Source organism: Trachypithecus francoisi, unplaced genomic scaffold (genome assembly GCF_009764315.1).
Source record: "Trachypithecus francoisi isolate TF-2019V2 unplaced genomic scaffold, Tfra_2.0 Lachesis_group18, whole genome shotgun sequence".
Taxonomy (NCBI): domain Eukaryota; kingdom Metazoa; phylum Chordata; class Mammalia; order Primates; family Cercopithecidae; genus Trachypithecus; species Trachypithecus francoisi.
In genome coordinates, this window is record NW_022681463.1 from 61,350,026 (window position 1) to 61,358,002 (window position 7,977).

The window sequence follows — 7,977 nt, forward strand, 5'->3', positions numbered from 1 at the left end:
ATCAGTTAATTACCCCCAGCCAGCAAACCCATCATAAAATTAATAGCATTGTGTTTGGGGCTTTTCTGTTTTAGGTAATTTACGAGAGAAATTGACATTTTATAGAATAATGTTTAATCTTCTATCAGATCTTTGCTCCTTAGAATAGCCCTTGCCCTTGAAATAAATGTTGTAAGACCCCCACGGGATGCATGAAACCCCAGATGGTAACGAACCTGATTGCCGTCAATCAGAACACTTTTCTGTTCATATCTTCCATTCCCAAATGTACTGCCTTTTCCTTCTTAACTAAACACTTGTCACACATTGTGGCTGTAACTTTTGCAGTTTGAGGTGTGACAGCAAAACTAACATAATTTTTTCCTCCTTCTCAATTTCACAAATAGAATATTTATTTTTACCCTACATCTTAGCAAAAAGTACAACCTTTTTACTTCTTTTTTTAATTGAGTTGAGAACTTTCACTTTCAACTTTATGTACTTTATGCACCTTATGGCCTCTCTTTGGCATAGCCAAATTGCTGGCGTCGTTTTTCTTGCATTTTGAGGCTATGATGAAGTACAATAGGACCTACTTGAATGCAAGCACTGTGATACTGCCACAGTTGATCTGATAATCGAGATGGCTAAGTGACTTATGGGCAGGTAGCATATATACCATGGATGTATTGGACAAAGGAAGGATTCACATGTCAGGGTATGAGATTTCATCATGCTACTCAGAATGGTGCCCAATTTAAAACTTATACAGTTTACTTCTGGAATTTTCCATTTAATATTTTCTCACCGTATTTGACTGTGGGTGACTGAAACTGAGGAAAGCAAAAATGCAGTGAAGGGGTCTTCTGTACTTAACGTTTCATAGCATTATACCTGTTAACTGGATAAGGACATTTATGAAATAAAGAATCTTCTTAAGTTTGGATGATTGAAGATGAGAAAATTTCATCTATTCTCATGCATTTTAACGTTTAATTATATCTGTAATGATAGAGACTTTTGGACCTATGTCATTTAGAGGCTTTTCACTTATTTGCAGCTAGAATACTAGAAACTTAAAAAGGAGATGTGATTGCTGTAGTTTTAGTAAAGTACCTACTGTTTAAGGTGGTATCATTAGTAGTGGCCTTTGCATGCATTTGTTCATTGCTTTATAAGATCAAAAATAGTGTGTCCATGATTATCCTTGCTCCACAACATGGATTAAACAGATTAGCGAGTGCTCCAGAAATATGTTTATTACAGAATTATTACAAAAATGACCAGGCATCACATTTTCAAATTAAATTGTTCTCTATTACTTGAAAATTAATTTGCTTTCTATTTATACTAAGGAAACACTTGCTTTTGCTTTTGTATTTGTGTGTGTGTGTTAATCATTAGGAAGGGTGCAGGGCTGAAAGCAATCATATTTGCTTTCAGTGGTTAATCAAGCTCTGAAAATTTTTAAAGATTTGATGTTTTATTCTCCTCACTCATTACACATCTGATTATGCACATTTTCTCTGGCTTTCCATTCAGTCCAGGCTCATCTTGTATAAATCCTGCCCTGAGTCCAGAATCAGCAATTTTGCCAAGCAGCACTGGTTCCTTTTAATGAAGAATAGTAGTAAAAATCAAGAACTAAGAGTCATTTCTGCTTATTTCTTTTATTCATTCTCAGCTATCAGAGCAAGAAAACAGAAGTGTATAAGCTAACACATGTATATACTCATGTCTATAAACATTTCTACATGTAGACATATGTCTCTATATTAACATGATTTTTTTATGTCTTCAACTTTAATTTATTGCCACATGGATCTTTTTAAATTTCTCATCGTACTAAGCTGTAAATTCCTATATCATTGGTAAGAAACAAGCTTCCCATCATCTGTCACATCCATTTACTGTTTTCAATTCCATACATATTTTAAGTATTTCATACTGATATATATATATATATATATATATATATATATATATCTCCGAATTGTTTACCCACACTCTCATAGGACACACTATTATCAACTATAGTACAGTGTTTATGTGAAGTTCCTTTTGTATTTGGTCTTATAGGCCTCACTCATTTTCAAGTTACTTAGGTCAGCAGCTTGTTCTCCCAAGCCCGTCACTAAGGTTTTTTTCATACATTTGCAATACAGTTAGATTCTATTATTACAGTCTGCATTCCTTCTTGGGATCTCTGGGTCTCCTAAATGACTTTTTAAAATTTGCACACATTATTGTTTATTTTCTGTTTTGTAAAATTTTAGGTGTATTATCAAATGCACAGTGCCAGGTATCCACAATTATAGGACCAGATACACTATTTTTACTGCCTTAAAAATCCTTATACCTCTTAATCAATCCTACTCTCATTCTCATAATTCCTCATGACTACCAATCTTTTAACTGTATATAGATTTGCTTTTCCCATAATATCATGCAATTGAAATAAAAAAGTATGCAAGATTTTCAGACTAGCTTCTGTCCCTTAGTGATATGGTTTGACTGTGTCCCCATCCAAATCTCATCTTGAATTATAGCTCCCATAATTCCCACATGTTGTGGGAGAGACCTGGTGGGAGACAATTAAATCATGGGGAGGGTTTCCCCCATACTCTTCTAGTGGTAGTAAATAAGTCTCATGAGATCTGATGTTTTATGAGATTTCCCCTTTTGCTTGGCTCTCTCATTCTCTCTTGTCTGCTGCCAGGTAAGATGTGACTTTCACCTTCCACCATGATTTTGAGGCATCCCCAGCCACCTAGAACTGTATGTCCATTAAACCTCTTTTATAAATTACCCAGTTTCAGGTATATCTTTATCATCAGTGTGAAAACGGACTAATACAGTAAATTGGTGTCAGGAGTGGGGTGCTACTATAAAGATACCCAAAAATGTGAAAGTGACTTTGGAACTGGGTAACAGGCAGAGGTTGGAACAGTTTGGAGGGATCTGAAAAAGACAGGATAATGTGGGAAAGTTTGGAACTTCCTAGAGACTTGTGAAATTGCTTTGACCGAAATGCCGATAATGATACGGACAATGAAATCTAGGCTGAGGCAATCTCAGATGGAGATGAGGAACTCGTTGCAGATTGAAGTAAAGTTGACTCTTGCTATGTTTTAGCAAAGAGAATGGCAGCATTTTGCCCCTGCCTTAGAGATTTGTGAAACTTTGAACTTGAAGGAGATAATTTAGGGCATATGGTGGAAGAAATTTCTAACCAGCAAAGCGTTGAACAGGTGAGTTGGGTGTTGCTAAAAACATTCAGCTTTAAAAGGGTACACAGTGCCAGGTACCCTTTGGAAGGTAAAATTTCAGAATTTTCAGCCTGACAATATAATAGAAGAAAAATCCATTTTCTAAGGAGAAATTCAAGCTGGCTGCAGAAATTTGCATAAGCAACAAGGAGCCAAATGTTAATCACTAATACAATGGGAAAAATGTTTGCAGGGTATGTCAGAGACTTTTCTGGCAGCTTCTCCCATGGCAGACCCAGAGGCCTAGGAGAGAAAAAAAAAAAAAAGGAAAAAAAAAAAAAAGCTTCATGGGCTGGGCCCAGAGTCCCCCTGCTCTGTGCAGTGGCCGCTTGGTGCCCTGCATTCCCGCTGCTACAGCCATGGCTAAAAGAGAGTAAGGTACAGCTTGGACCATGGCTTCAGAGGGTGCAATCCTCAAGCCTTAGCAGTTTCTATGTGGTGTGGAGCCTGTGGGTGCACAGCAGTCAAGAATTGAATTTTGGAAACTTCCACCTAGATTTCAGAAGATGTATGAAAAATCCTGGATGTCCGGGCAAAATTTTGCTGCAAGGGCAGGACCATCATGGAGAACTTCTGCTAGGTCAGTGCTGAAGGGAAATGTAAGGTTGAAGCCCCCACACAGAGTCCCCGCTGGGGCACTGCCTAGTGGAGCAGTGAGAAGAGGGCCACCATCCTCCAGACCCAAGAATGGTAAATCCACCTATAACTTGCACTGTGTGCCTGGAAAAGCCACAGACAATGCAAGCCTGAAAGGAGCCAGGAGGGGAGCCTACAAAGCCACAGAGGCTCAGCTGCCCAAGACCATGGGAACCCACATCTTGCCTGGATGTGAGACATGAAGTCAAAGGAGATCATTTTGGAGCATTAACATTTTACTGCTCCACTGGATTTCAGACTTGCATGGAGCTTTTAGCCCCTTCGTTTTGGCCAATTTCTCCTATTTGGAATGGGTGTATTTATCCAATCAATGCCTGTACCTCATTGTATCTTGGAAGCTTTTGATTTCACAGGGTCATAGGTGGAAGGGAATTGCCTTGTCTCAGATGAGACTTTGGAGTGTGGAGTTTTGAGTTTATGGTGAAATGAATTAAGATTTTGGGGGACTGTTAGGGAGGCATGATTGATTTCAAAATGTGAAGACATGAGATTTGGGAGGGGTGGGGCAGAATGATATGGTTTGGCTACCCAAATTTTTTTTTAGAGGTTTGTCCCTACCCAAATCTCATCTTAAATGGTAGTTCCCATAACTCCCACGTGTTGTGGGAGGGACTGAGTGGGAGATAATCGCATCATTGGGGTGTTTTCCTGCATACTGTTCTCATGGTAGTGTTAAGTCTCATGAGATCTGATGTTTTCTAAGGTGTTTCCCCTTTTGCTTGGCTTTCTCATTCTCTCTTATCTTGCTGCCACCTAAGATGTGCCTTTTGCCTTCTGCCATGATTGTGTGCCTTCCTCAGCCACGTGGAACTGTGGAGTCCATTAAACCTTTTTTTCTTTATAAATTACCCAGTCTTGGTTATGTCTTTATCAGCAGGGTGAAAACAGACTAACACACTTAGCAATGTACATTTTCATTTCCTTTATATTTATCAAGTAATAAAAAATGTAAAGGAAATGTAGATTACTTATTTTGACCACTGAATGATATTTCATTGAATGGCTATATTGGAGTCTGATTATTTATTCATCTATTGTAGCTTTTAGTTACTTGAAGTTTTTTGGGATTATGAATAAAGTTTCTATAAGCATTTACGTGCAGGTTTTTGTTTGAACATAAGTTTTGAAGTTAATTTGGCTAATATCTATGTGCACAATTATAGGATCTTATGATAAGACTATATGTAGCTTTGTAAGAAATTGTCAAACTGTCTTCCAAGATGACTGTACCATTTGCATTCTTATCAGTAATGAAAGAGATTTCCTATTGCTTTGATTTATTCCCAGAATTTGGTATTATCATATTTTTGGGTTACACTCATCATAATAGATATGTAGTGCTATCTTATTGTTGCAGTTTTAATATGCAATTCTATCATGGCATGTGATGTGGAACAGTTTCCTATACCTGTTTGCCATCTGTATATATTAACTTGTGAAGTGTCTGATTAGACATTTTGTCTATTTTTCAATTGCATTATTTATTTTTATTCTTGAGTTACAAAAGTATTTTGTATGTTTTTATACAAATTCTTTATATGTTTTACAATTTTTTTTTTTCTGCCAGGGTGTGACTAGCCTCTTAATTGTCATTACAGTGACTATCACATAGCAAAATATTTCAACTTCAATAACCTTCACATCATCTCTTTTTCTTTCATAGACTGTGACTTCAGTTTTATATTTAACATCACATCAGCTAAACAAAAATCACACGTTTTTGCCTACGTTTTCTTCTGGGAGTTTTATAGCGTTGTGTTTCACAGTTAGTTCTATGATGTACTTTGGACTATTGCTAATATGCACAGGATAACTCACTTGGATTTCTACTGGAATTATATTAAATCTGTAAATCAATTGAAAAATAATTGTCAAAGTGTGGTGTCAGATATCGCGGTTGAGGTGGATGGAAGGGACCTGCTGCAGGGAGATGAGGCGACTGCAGGACAGTGACTGCAGCTCCAGAGCTTGGAGAGTGGTTCCTTGCAGGTACTTCTGCCCCAGAGAGGACAAATATGAATGCCCAGACAAGAGTCTCATCTGTCTATGTGCTATATGAGGATCGAGGCAACAGGAAAACACTGTGGGGCATTGAGCTGTGGTGGGTGCAAGGGCTTCTTCAGATGCAGCATATGCAAGAGTCACGTTTATTCTTTTTTTTTTTTTTTTTTTTTTGAGACGGAGTCTCACTCTAGCCCGGGCTGGAGTGCAGTGGCTGGATTTCAGCTCACTGCAAGCTCCGCCTCCCGGGTTTACGTCATTCTTCTGCCTCAGCCTCCCGAGTAGCTGGGACTACAGGCGCCCGCCACCTCGCCCAGCTAGTTTTTTGTATTTTTTAGTAGAGACAGGGTTTCACCGTGTTAGCCAGGATGGTCTCGATCTCCTGACCTCGTGATCCGCCCGTCTCGGCCTCCCAAAGTGCTGGGATTACAGGCTTGAGCCACCGCGCCCGGCCGTCACGTTTATTCTTGCAGGTTCCGTCGGCAATGTTTTGTTGACAAGGCCAAAAGGAATCAATGTATATACTGTCAATTAAAAAAGTGTTTTAGAGCAGGAATGAAAAAAGAAGTTGTGTATAATGAATGCAATAGAATAAGCACCAGAAGAAGCACATGTGATGGCAGCAATATCCCCTCCATTAACACACTGGCACAAGCTGAAGTTCTGTCTTGCCAGATCTCAGTCTCAAGCCTTGGGGCAAATACTGACATACATGTTAAAAAAAAATAAAATGAAATAAAAAATTGAAAGTGTTGGTGATGTCTGTGAATTTCTGAAACAGCAGCCCTTAGTCTTGGTGGAATGGGCTAAATATATTACTGCCTTCTGTCAGTTACCATTGGATGATAAGGTGGCACTGTTGAGATCTCATGCAGGGGAACACTTAACTGCCTGGAGCTATAAAGAGATCCATGATGTATAAAGATATTTTGCTTTTGGGAAACAACTATATTATTCACTGCAACAGCTGTGAAGTTGAGATTAGCAGTGTAATCAATCGAGTTCTAGATGAGCTGGTTCAACCATTTCAAGAAATCCAAAAGGCAATTGTATTTTTTGGCTCAGATGCAAAAGGGTTACACTGAAATGGGCTACACAGATCCAATAAACATTAAAAACATGCAATTCCAAGAGTGGATGGGTTTGGAGAACTACATCAATGATCCGCACGCAGTATGGCTCCCTGGGGGAGGTTTGGAGAGTTGTTTCTGCTGCTGCCTGCAATGCTGTGCATCATTTGGCAAATGATTGAGCAAATACAGTTTATTTAAAAAACTTTTGGGGATGACTTCAATTGTCCACCTACTTCAGGAAATGTTAGATGGGGCTTCCAATGGTAGTAGTCACCTCCATCATCCAATACATCCACATTTATCTCAAGATCCATTGATTGGACAAACTGTACTTTTAGGTCCCATGCACACAATGGTTCATACAGACCACATTTGAACTCCTGAAACCCCACTCCCTTCCCCACCACAAGGCTCTGGACAAGAAGATTACAGAACAACTACAAATCAAGCTTCAGTCATTTCACCAGCCTCTCTTCAAACAAAAACAATAGCGAAAATGTGTTTATTTCTGAACAGTGCTGCATAAATGTGAAAAGCTGTTTGTCGTAAAACATCTCAAGATAGTACATTTGGCAAACTGATCCAAGGCTTCTTCACGGTACTGTTATAAGACGGTATCCTATTTTCTTGTTTACATGTTCATTCTGTTTCTTGTTGCCACTGTGTGAAACTTTCACATGAAACCAATGTATATTTGAGTTTGAAGATGTTTATACAGTGTATTTGTTCTGCCCTTGCATTCCGCCTGCATCTGTTAAGTCTAATATGTGCCTTCAATTTGTTTTCTTAATATTGATTGAAATGCATAAGTAATTGCTTTATTGTGATGTGATGCAGAACAAAATGTAGTTTTTAAACTTAGAATAGTGGATCAGAAATCTCAGTTTAATATAAAATGAAGTTTTTTTTTTTTTTTTTAATAAATTACAAACTTGCAGATTAGAAAAATAAAGCAATTGCTGTAGAATAAGGTATACCTTTTTGAAGAATCTCCTCTG

General features: G+C 38.2%; 1 pseudogene; it reads left to right on the top strand.

Annotated features, from left to right (window-relative positions):
• The window catches only part of LOC117063363, a 71,611-nt pseudogene extending 64,141 nt beyond the window's left edge, over nucleotides 1-7,470 (top strand).
• The last annotated feature ends 507 nt before the right edge of the window (nucleotides 7,471-7,977 follow it).